This window comes from Cuculus canorus, chromosome 5 (assembly GCF_017976375.1).
Source record: "Cuculus canorus isolate bCucCan1 chromosome 5, bCucCan1.pri, whole genome shotgun sequence".
Classification (NCBI taxonomy): Eukaryota; Metazoa; Chordata; class Aves; order Cuculiformes; family Cuculidae; genus Cuculus; species Cuculus canorus.
The window spans coordinates 63200295-63212935 of record NC_071405.1 but is presented as its reverse complement, the minus strand read 5'-3'; the positions used below and the strand labels follow the sequence as shown (position 1 = coordinate 63212935).

The 12641-nt window shown below is 36.2% G+C and overlaps 1 long non-coding RNA gene across 16 annotated transcripts in view; it reads right to left on the bottom strand.

Annotated features, from left to right (window-relative positions):
- LOC128852335 (uncharacterized) overlaps positions 1-12641 on the bottom strand; it is a 42465-nt gene that overhangs the window by 8869 nt on the left and 20955 nt on the right. For 9 of the 16 annotated variants that reach the window (XR_008450113.1, XR_008450114.1, XR_008450111.1 and 6 more), the window contains exon 6: positions 4651-4736. This is a non-coding gene — a long non-coding RNA (uncharacterized LOC128852335). The other 7 variants (XR_008450117.1, XR_008450127.1, XR_008450116.1 and 4 more) reach the window with 5 other exon arrangements.

The following is a 12641-nucleotide window of genomic DNA, read 5'->3' as shown; positions in this document are numbered from 1 at the left end:
ATTTTCTTAATTTGTTAAATAAAAAGTTACAGGCAGAGTCTTAGGGGTTTTTGTGCATTGAAACTTGAGTGTACATGTGTATTTATATATATTTTCATGTGTGTGTAAAATTATAATTGTTTAACAGGTTCCAGGACATGTTTATGGGCTGAGGGGGAAGAAAGGAAGGAAGAAGGGGAGACAAGTGAGGAAAGGGTTCATGACATTGTCCAATTTTTTCCTTTCTGCAGTAATCATCAGTGTGACAATGTCTCATTAGAGACTTATCACTTAGCTGTTGAAATGCACAGCCACTAGAATCAACACATAAAGTACATGTCAGTAGAAGTTATTTAAAAAAGTGATTTAAATTATAGTAAATTAAACCTGTTTAGTGAGAAAATGTTAGAAAAATATATGCAATTTATCTGAATTTGTATTCTTGTCCCTGCAGTACTTTGGGAGCTCGCATCTTCAAGATGGCAATGTATTCATTAGAGTTTGGAAACAAAAAGTGTTCAAATTGATATCTGAAGCAAAGGCTCATATTTATTGGTCACACTTAATCATTTATCATTCCACTTCTCCAAATTTTATTTTCTTGTATGACTTGTAAGAGAAGCTTATTTATTTTGATAAAATTAAAATCCTTCCCCATATTTTGTAAAACTCTGCCCAATTAAAAAAGTGCAATGAAAACTGATTACATAGCCGCTGTGTTATTGAACCACTGTGTATCCATGGCCACATTTGAAGCTAATCAGCTTGCAAATGGATGGATATCCTTATTTGTGTTTTTAGCTGAGTAAGCTGATACAGTTGTATTTATTTCAGTGCTATGCCTAAATCTGGATTTAGGAATTCTGACAGTCATTTACAGAGAAAATAGGGAATACCTCAGGAAAAAAGAAAGAACAGAAAAACTAAAAGTTAGAACAGAATCAGAATTTGAGTGGAGTAGAGTAGAGTAGAGTAGAGTAGAGTAGAGTAGAGTAGAGTAGAGTAGAGTAGAGTAGAGTTGAGTAGAGTAGAGTAGAACAGAATATTTTGGTTGAAAGTGACCTAAAATGATCACCTAGCCCAACTGCCTGACCAGTTCAGGGCTGACCAAAAGTTAAAGCATGTTTCTAAGGGCATTGTCCAAATGCGTCTTAAACACTTACAGGTCTGGGGCATCGATGACCTCTCTAGGAAGTGCCTTCCAGTGTTTCACCACCCTCTTGGTAGAGAAGTGATTCCTAATGTCTAGTCCAAATGTCCCTTGGCACAGCTTGGAGCCATTCCCATACATCCTGTCACTAGATACCAGGGAGAGGAGATCAACACCTTTCTCTCCACTTCCCCTCTTCAGAAAGCTGTAGGGGACAAAAAAAGAGGCACTTCCCCCCTTACTTTTTAAGGTTTCTTCAGTGTTGTTTAAATAAAGTGGCTGTGCATTTCTCTACGTGTCCTCAGGTGAGTGCAAGTCCAAGGTGTGACAGGTTTGTCCATATATGCAGATTAAGAGCATTTAATAAATACATCTACTGCATCTATCAGCATAGAAGCAAATAATAGTGTTACTATCTAAGTAATCATAATCGGTGTTCACAGAACACCACATTAATTTTATGGGGGTAAATGTAAGACATTGCAGTGCTATTGTTTGAGATAGACTAGGACAAGAACTTCTAACGGGGTAGTTGAGTTTCTTGTTAGCTGGGGAAGAATTCAGTTTTGTTCACATTTCTTAGTGAAACACTTTCTGATATTAGTGAGAAGCCTAGTGATTAGGAAGATATGAGACACTGAGGTTTTGCCTTTATGTCACATTCAAGACACCCATGTGAGAAAAGGTTTCTTTTTAAGAGTTGAAGGTTTCTCTATTTTTTTTCTTTTCCTGCTATTACGTTTTCTCCATCTTTTCATGTTTCTTTCTGTCCTAATTGAGACCTTCCCTCTATATTTTATTCAATGAAAAAGTCTTAATATCTCCTGACAGTTTTGCCTCCTTTTCTTCTGTGGTATATACACTAAAATAGTCACTTCTAAGGCAGTGAACGTAGTTGCTAACAGAACATCATTATGCTTTTGAGCTAAATATCACAATGAGATTAATGACAGATGGGAAATGCTTATACATTGCAGCTCATGGTTTCAGTCTGTCTGTAAACACAGTTTGCATTACTTCATGTTTTGTTTTGAAAGAACCACAACAGCTTGGGTTTCTTTTTAAGGTTAAGGTTAAAACCTATGAAATCTGAATATACCATTGCATCAATATTGAAGCAAAGCAAAGAAGCACGTATGTCCTGTAGAGTGGGTTTCTGATTTTTCTCAGCTGAAAGCTCAAGTCAGAGATCTAGGTTGTTGGTTTGTTTCTTTCCCACCCCACCACAGTCAGTATTATTCCACCATCCTTGGGTTACCACATTCACGTCAGATATACACCACTCCTCTTTTTCTGAAACACTGACATTTTCCACTAGGGGAGAGGCCTGCAACCCATTAAGATATTTAATCTGGAACTTCTGGGGAGAGGAGTCAGGTGTGAGCCCAGCTGCCCGGCAGAAAGAAGGCAGGTCCTCAGGGATGGCTTTTGCACGGTTGTACTCAAAGCCATCCACATTGCTTGGCTTGCTGTGTTCTCCACAACTTGTCTCAAGAAAGCTTTCATATCACATGTAGACACATTGTCATGCTGCCTTCCAGACCACCTTCAGATACCTAACTTCTTTTTTTCTGCATTCTCTGCAGATATTTCTCCATATCTGTCTCTATTATCCTTGTTCTTCCTAGCCGGGGCAAGAAAGATTTCGTTTGCTCTTCCCTTGTTCTGTCACCAGTTCTTACAGTGGATAACCTACTAATGCAAAATCCTGCTCTTCACTGTAAAAGTTAGTCATAAAAAAGTCAGAGTTCAAGTCTCTCTACTGTCAGCAAGTGGAGTTAAACAAATACACCAGTTCTTGGTAGTGTTTGCTGACACGTGATGACACGCCTGTTAACATACGATGTACTGCACTGCTGTTCAGAAAAGCAACGTGAGTGACACGCGACAGATGCCCCATATCCAACCCTAAATAAACTTTGTGAATATCTAAGTGGTTGCCTAGGCCCAGATACATGTATTGCTTTGCAGCCTTTGAGAAGGATAACTAAAGAGATCAAAGACAACTTAGCAGATACTGGTGAACGTGCACAGATTTAAGTTAGAAGGCAAAGCCCCGAGATCAGTGCTCATTTTTCTGCAGAGCTCTGCTGGACTGTAGGACGAGAGAGAGCACCAGTGAGTACTAATGAGATGAAGAGGGAAAGAAGCAGCCAGATTGGTTCTTTTAGTAAGCCACTAGAAGTTCTTCCCTGCTAGGGCTGCTGGAGTTTTATTCTTATAGTGTTATACAGGGAATGGCATATGGGTTTAATACCCTTAAAAATATCATAAAATTGCTCCGAAGTCATAAGAAGAAGTCCTTCAAGGGTACTTAGCATGTCTTATGTTTTTAGTGCATATTGGGGGGGTTAAGAAACCAGCATACTCTATCCTGATGGCTAAAGAGATCCCATGGGTAGGATTTTCCCTCAAGAGAAATATTTAGATCATCCCAGTATGGAGCTTGTGTGCACATTAATGTCTATGCAGCATGAACAATAGAGAATTAAGACCCTGGCATTAAACAGGGAGTGGGCCAATGTGACAGTATAAACACATCTTTTGAGTCTGTAACGTTCAGTAACATTCCACAATTCTTCTCTTCTATCTTGTCCAAATGAGCTTCTCTTGGCTTGAAGCCATTTCTCCATGATAATGTCAATGGCTTTAGCAATGCTAAACAGGCTGTGCCTGTTATCTTCACATCTTTTTTTTTTTTTTCCAGTTTTTCATTGTTACAGCTGCTCAGCCAAACCGTCAATAATTTATTTCCCACAAACTAAATTGAGCCAATAACATTGTAATCCAGCATAAATAGAGAAGCAATTGATTCCAATTAGGCAAAAGTTTCAGTGCTTCCAGGCTCACAGCCAGTTTGTGGTTTATGAAATTTAACTAAGTTACAGCTTAATCACTATGCCACTAAAAACCAAATTCTAGCCAACAATATCCTGATGAGGAAGCAGAAGCAAGAGGAATGGATAAGATGATCTTGGTGATGGTTTATTTACAAGAGCCATACCCAGCCATTCACAGTGTGGAATCACTCTAGCATTCTCTAGGTGAACAGAAAGTTGCGTAACATCAAATAGCAGGCACGAAAATTAACAAAGAGGTCTGACTTGCTGTTGATTCACAGTTACCTCAATGTGGAAAAGAAAGCAGCAAGGCAGACAATGCTCATACAAGTGTGGTCTATTGCCCTGCAGTTAAAGGAATTAATAAATTTTGAAAGTTATAGCAAAGCATTCAAATCATAAAAGACAAGGAGGTATTATACTGGTGCTGGTAACCCAAAAAAAAGTGAGAGTCTGATTGTTTTAGAATCAATGGAGACACAAATATGTAAATGAAAGTTTAATGTTAATGAGGTTAGGGAAAACTGAATGACTTCTGATGATACTCTTCAAGAACCATACTGTAAGCTCTAATGTTTAGACAATTACAGAATGCTGACAACACTTTTCAGATTATAATATGGGCAACACTGTTGGGATAACAGCTGGATAACAATTAGAAAGTATGGGGATTATACTCACAGAAACATCAGCATGATTGCTTTGCTAGCAGAGAAGAATCCAAATAGCAGTGTTCTTCCTTCGCAGCTATTTTCCCACACATTACTCTTGAAAATTTTAAAAAGATTTACAGGGTAAGCTCTGTGAAGTCTAAAAGGATTACTCTAATAGCCAATATATTATGAAGAATTCAAAAGCAGTTTAGTCTAGTTAATGCATCCCCTGTTTAGTTAGCAGCTGTGCATTCGTCTAGAGCTTAATATTTCCCTCTTTCTGTTCCTGTCAATCTGAGAAAGACATCCAAATATTGGATTCAAAGCGGAACTCAACAGTTAAAGTGACAGTCAAGGATGTTGGTAAAATGCAGACAGAAAATGGAACCTTCAAACCCAAAGACAAGATTTGTGAAATGAATGAGTTTGTCCTGCTTTGTCCAGTGTATCGTTAAGACTTTTAGCAGACAGAAGACCTATAAGATCGGTCCTGTAGCTAAGCAGCCCACTCGTATTTCTGTTATTCTGTGCACATGGAGAACATGCACAGAAACTATAAGGCATTCTGGGTCAATCTTTCATTATCTATAGTTCTGTGATTGTTGGAACAAGAAGAGAAAATCAGGAAGTTAAGTCTATTATTTAGTGATCAGAACTGTTCACAGTGCCACGGAAAACCAGGTATGAACATATATTCATATTAAAGCAAAAAAAAAAGACAAAAGGGGAGCGACAGAAAGCTTCATCTAAGAGTGCCCAGGTGCCTGATGGTTGGTCCATGTTTTGGATACCTGTATTCAAAGTATTCCTCCAAATCAGGCATAATGGAGATTTAAAAATAAGTTGCCTACCCTTGAAGGCATCATTGGTAAGATTATAACATTGCAGTTCATCTTTCCTCATTTTAAAAAGCATTGATCAAATCTAATTACCTCCTAACAGATCGGAACTCATACAGAGATAAATGCCTAGATTCATAATGTCCCCAAAGTAGTAAAGATAAAGCTCCAGTTGGTTTCCTGGCTCTTACGGATAAGGTTCAACTATTTAGTACACAGATTGCTTGTATGCTGAACTTGATTGAGAGTTAAGGGCTGCAATTGCCTATGTCTGTCCTTCACTACTGTAACTCGAGGTCTCATTTCCTCAGCCTACATCTCCAAACGAGTTCTAGTGGATTCTGAAAGTCTTCAGCGCTGGTAAAAATTATGATTAAACTCAGCAGGAGAAATGAGAATACATAAATGTGATATAACGCCAAAGACATGAGAGATTAAAAAACAGCAAGAAAATTATTCCCGTTCATGAAATGAAATCATAGCAGCCTCAAGCAGAATTTATAATATAGGTTGGTGAGCATTTGTAGTAAAGGGCTTATCTGGAAAATATAATTAATCATAAATTCATTAATTCATTCATGTAATTAATCATGAAGCTATTTATAAATTTATCAAACAGTTTAGCCAAAATAAAATTTGACCTTAGGTTTACAAGACTGATGAGGAGTGATGACATATTTCTTTAGCTTAACAGACCAGTATGTGGGGAGCAAAGGGATGAATTTCCTTTAGGCAATAAATTCATATCCATCCTTGGGTCTTAGAGGTAAGAATAACACCATCGGCATTCTCCTCTCAATATCAAACTCTTCTTTAGGGGTGGGTGGTCCAGGCTGAAAAGCACCACCATACTTGAATAAGAAGACCACATCTTTGGACAGGAGTAGCACATTGGCAACTCCTAGATTCAGTGGCCAAGTTAACTCTGAGAGGATGAGAAACCTTTCTTAGATCCGTTAAAAGGTACAGAAAGCAAATTCAGTTCCTTGTTTAACAAGCCTACAATGAGAAACAGAAAGAAGGAAAAACGTTATTTCTAAGCAAGCTTCATTCTTCCTTTATTATTAGGACACAAATCTATTGATGTACATTACAAGAGCACAGGAGCAGCTCCCATTTGCTCTTAGCTGGGCTTGCTGCAGGAAGATCTTTGAAACTAAGAAATAACAATAAGGTAGGTTTTAGTCATTCTACAATGACATTTATCTCCTTTTTTTTTTGTTTAGTATACAGTAAAATACATTGTGGAGGATTCAGCAGTTCTCTCCGATATGTTCTCATTGTACTTGTATTGCTGTACTCGTTATATTGAAGTAGTAACAGAAGGCTATCATGCAACAGAGACTCAGACTTTTATGTAAATTTCCTCTACCTAAATCTAAAGATTCAATGGGAAAGAATAGGGAAGAAGAGAGTCTAAACTTATAGGCAATGGTGGTATGAATTATTATTGTTTCTATCCCATTCAGAGATGCTGAGAAAGGTGCTGCAAAATTGACACATTCAGCAAGAAGCTGTACAGAAGTCTTTTTGTCATCTACTGCCATGTAATATCTTATTTATCCAACTTGAACGATGTGTCTGAGGTAAGGCTTTATTAATTAAAGGTTTTCTGATTCTTCCATAAAAGACGCTATGAAAGTAAAATGGTACCAGAAGAAAACTCAGTCTGTACTTTAATTTAAAGTTTGTGTCTCTGTAATGGCTTCAATGTGCATCAGCAATTTTGTAAATGTAGTTTGAGTAAACATTATAAAGCTAAAAAGAACAGCTGTTAAATCTCTCAACAACATCTGTAACACTTCTTTTAAACATTGGGAAACCTGCTCTCTCTCATGATTAACTTCACTTCTTGTTGGGTAATATTTTTTACAGATACACCAAGTGTTGGGAACTTTTTTGTTTTCAGTAGTTATTTCCTTTCCACTTTACTTGAAAAGTTATTTCTTTCCTTTTGTGTGGCCATAGTCTGAGCACAACTAGCAATAGTACACACATTTTTATTTCCTAGAGAAGTTAATCCCATGCTTTATCTATATGAATAGCCTTATTAAATATTATACATAATCATAATTATTCTAAATATTCAAAAAATATCCGTGTAACCAGTGAATATAAGGAAATGATAAAGAGCACGATACCAGTGTATTAATATTACTTTTAGTAATGCTTTAGATAAAATTACTGTTTATTTCCAAACAAAAAGTTGTGTACCTTGAAAAACAGCAAATCAGAGTCTTTTTTGGCACAGTAAGTCAACACCAGAGTCAATTGCTTTGTTCTTCATTTATCAAGATCTACCTCTCAACAGTGAATTATAAGACAATATAATAACTCTACATCAAACTGTCTTTACTTTTATACAAACTGAGTTTTACTGTGTCAGTCTTGTCAACACTGCTGAATATTAATGTGAATAAAGTTAATTGCTGGGTGGATAAAGGTCTGATGCAGTCGAAGTGAAAGAAAGCACCTAACAGAAATCTGTCATTTATGACAAGCTGTAATTTATTTCTACTTCATGAGATGTACTGACATGTTTCAAACCTTACTCTAGTCTTTACCATAAATTGCAATTATTATAATTCACAGCGACATTTGACCCAGAGGTTGTGACCTAGTTCACTGCATATCAAAGACTTCAAATCTCTGGAAATTCATTTGCAAACTCCAGCATGTATTTCTCATTGTAAATCTAATTGTTTGCACTCAACACTGAACATGCACAGTAAATTTTGTGACTTCTACTGCTTAAAGAAGAAATAGCACACTGCCTTAGATGAAACATGAAGTGTTTATGACAAAATATTTACAGATATTTAAAGATTAAGACTGTAGAATTATTATTAAGTTTTCCAATATTAAGCACTGGTGATATATTAGCTGGTGAATTTTACTGAGTATTTTTATGATACATCATCAGTTGTTTTAATAAATATTGTTACCAGTACCATCAACAGCACAACAATCACAGCTGAAGTTAACTCAGTTTAGCGCCTGAAGTTTTTCTCATCTGTTACCCAGTACAGTTTATAAGAAAACTGTTGACAATCATTCAGTTTCTGAACACAGACAAAATTCCCAGTCAGACTGAGTTTGTGGTGAATATATCTAGATGTGCAAAGCTAGTTTTGAAGCCTGTATTTACTGTTAGTCTTGCCATTTCTTAAGTTTTATAGATGTACCGTAGAGGTATAAAAATCTCTCTTTAAATAGTATCAATTAGAAAACACAAAAAAAAAAATTAATCAGTTAATTCAGAAGATTTTCAAGAGATTTAAGATTCTTCTGAAGACTCTGTAGTGAGTCATACTAGTTTTATTGCTATAAGTTTATTTCATATTAAATTAGATCCCTAGCAATTTAAAATATTTTCTATTTTGTTTTTTGAAGCTATCAATCTTCTACATAATTTTGAAAAATATAGTGCAAAAGTAAGTATTTACTACAGATATCTATCAGAAACATTCATCTAGCTTTTTTGGGTGTAGCATACTTCCCGTTAGGAGAAAGAACTGGAACGCTCTTTTGTATGTGTTTTTGTCTCCTCACATTAAATACAGGAATAGCAGTTAGCAGCTTTTTTGATGTGTCTCTCTCTGGTTCATCCTTTTCCTCATACCTGATTTCTCATACAAGTAGTAGCACCTGTGAAAGTAGGACTGTGATTTATGATTGCTGAGTACACTTTTAATTAACTATACGGCTTTATTTATCTTGACTGTACCTTTGCCTTCTCAGGCCTGTAGTTTGTCACTAAGCAACCATCAATGTTCTTCCCTCCATAAAAGCACCTTTTTTCCGCTGAACATAACAATCTGCATTTCTGCGAAAACTCCAAATCCCCGATTCTAAGATAAGAACGTGTTCTCTTCCTACTCCTCCACACAACTGTGTTGTCTAGAGACAACATTTAGAGAACCATAAACAGAGGAAAAAAAAATTAAAAAGCCCCGATAGCATGGCTTAGAATAAGAGAGAGAGATGTACTCCTCTTAACAGAGCACATTTTCAGTTGCTTCTAAACGAACAACCTGCTTTGCTGAGAAACTGGTAGAGATGTTTGCAGCATCACACCAGGGAAATCATATGCGAAGCACTAGATTAAGCTGAGATATTACATGTTATTTTGTTAGTAAGATGCTGGGCTTTCTGCAGAATCCTATTACGGTGGAGCACAGGCTTGTAAGCTGAAAACATTCCCAACAGAGTGCACCAGTTGATGAGGAATGGCAAGGAACGGTGTCTGAGGAGAGAGGAGCGGGAGTGCCATTTTACCAACCATGTGGATTAAACACAGAGAAGTTGTTTAGAGTTAGCAGAGGGAGGGAGAAATACGGAGCAGTTTACACTCTTTCAGATATAACTAATATCATAAGATTTGTTCAATAAAAACTCTAAAAGGAAGGTTTATGAACCTAGCATTGTTGCAGTTTTAAAAAAATATTTTTAGCTAGAAGCCACGTTGTCATCCACTCCTTATGTAGCTATTGGTTCTTTATTGATAAAAGAAAACTGAACAATAAATGCTTTAAATATTACAATGCACTGCAAACGTTTAAATATATATAGGAAGAGGGTCTTTATTTGTTATATCTAATTCAATGATCATAGAATCATAGAATCATAGAATCACCAGGTTGGAAAGGACCCACTGGATCATCGAGTCCAACCATTCCTAACACTTCCTTAAACCATGGCCCTAAGCACTTCATCAACCTGTTCCTTAAACACCTCCCGGGAAGGTGACTCGACCACCTCCCTAAAAAGATAATGATAAAGAACACTAGGTGTTCACCAGAATAATGGAATAACATTGTGGGGTTTTTCCAGCATATTCTTTTTTCTAAGTAGTGCTAGAAATATTAAGGGTGAAAAATTGTATATTGAAGATGTTCAAGGTTTACACCATTATTTGTAGACATACAGAAAACAATAAGAGGAAAGAAAGACTGCAACAAAGACTGCAGGAGAAAATCCATAGCTAAAAACTCAGATTCATATATGATCTTTTAAAAATAATTAGGTATTATAGGGAGAAGTCTACATTTAATTTTAAACATCCACATTATTTTCAATGCTACAATCCATCTACAGGTTTACTGAATGAACAGAAAGTAGTGACTTGGGTAGCAACATGAGAACAGTATCTCTAAAAATGTGTTTTCATTGGTCTTTACATAATAAAAAGTGATGTATAAAACTGATACGTTTCTGATTTCCTGAAAAACATTAAATCTTCCATTTAGAGCTATAGCAAATCTTTAGTGCAAGATACATTATATCCTTTTTAACATGTTTTAAGTACCCTTTGTTACAAGGAAAAATCTAAGCATGTGATTAAGCCGATGTTTCTGCAGCCTTTTCCAGAGGTACTAGTAAACCAGTTCCCTATGGCAAACAAAGAAATCCAGTACAACACAGGATTAATACATTTCACGTGCTTTCCCTTTCTCAATCACTTCACTCACACTTTCTGATATCTGGATAATGTATACTTAGATTATAAATCCCTGAAGTATTGCTCTTTGTAGCTAAAAGTATCCGGGAGAAATGTTTAGAGTTGATTCCTGTTTAATTACTATGATCTAAAAACAATTTGGCAGACTCGTTATAAGTCCCTGCCTATAACAACATAGTTGTAAGAGTTACATGTCTGGAATTCATGATCTTATCCCACTGCCTACTGAGCATATGCCTGAATAAAAAATAATGATAAATTATATGTTAATTAGAGCAATAGTATGTCCAAGTTTGGACAGATGCAGCATGTAACATCCTTTCGGCACTGGTTGTCCCTTCCAACTGTGATCATGAAACGTGTTTATTGTAATAAAAGCATCACCTTATTTGGTCCTGAAAAGTGTTGTTACTATGAATTAAATCTTATTACCAAGAACTTCTTTTCATCAGAATTTCTCAACACTTATGAAATTAGGCAAAGCCTTCAGCACTCGTCCATGGGATCAAATCTACCATACATAAACACCTTATAAATCTGCCAAAAGACATAAGGCTGAGCAGCAAGACCTTTCTTTCTTAGACATATGCTATGCTCTTAATAAGGACCTGGCTCATTTTCAGGCTTATCTTTTTGTTAAGGCAGAACTGAAAGAAAAAAGCCTTGGAAGTAGTTAGAAAAACAGTGTAATCACTAAGGTACCATTATCCTGTCTCTTGTAGCTTTTACATTTGAGCTTCTCAAAGCTACGGACAGAAAATTGCTCATTTGATACCTGAGCTGCATAAAGAAGATTGAAATCCGGGTTGTTAATGATCTTTTCACTCTGTTTAGGAGATTCTCTGTAAGAACTCATGTGCAGCACAGATGCTGGCTGTCTACATTATTCCTAGGCACCCAACAAAATACAGAGGTGGACTGTCATTTATCCTAGACACACTACTGCTGAAAGAGATCTTATTTCTGTATGAAAGCTGCTCTAAAGAAGGACACGTTTTTCTAGGAGACCAGATACACCGGGAGAAAAATGTTAGGTTTCCTTTTTTTACAATTTTTTTGTAGTAAGTGATGCACACCACTAGATACCTTAAATGAATAATCAACTTAAATGATACAGAATATTTGACTAGCAGTTAAGGTGGTGATTAATAGCAGTATAGACAAATAAATTATTTACTCAAAATGAGATTATCCAGTTGGTGGTTTTATGCCTAATATTTTTAAAATGTTTTAAAACAAAATTAAATGGGTATTATAAAAGAGAACTAGTTCTTATTTGACTAAAGCCACAAAGAAATATTTAATTTTAGTTTGTCCTTGCTAGGTAGAACTTCATACCACGAAGTTCTCCCAGCAACTCTGGGGAGATAGGAAAAATATGATTGTCGCTGATGGTACAAAGATGAAGCATGTGAAAGATTAACTGCCACGCTCAAAGTCACACAAGTGGGGAAGATCTGGAAATTCAGTTTAGGCATATAGGCTTCATGCTGTAATTAAAACATAACCATCTGCCTTCTTCCCACTTCTCTTCTTATGCTCTTTTATTAACCAGGTAAATGCAGCTGTTCCAAGTGTTCAAAAAATCATTTAGCGTGTCATTAATTTTCTTCGATCCTTTATCACCCACTCAGGTTGGTGTGATGTGTGCATGGAATTAATATGACTTTACCCTTTTTTATCATCTTAGAGATGGCACATACCAGAAAGAAGTGCCAA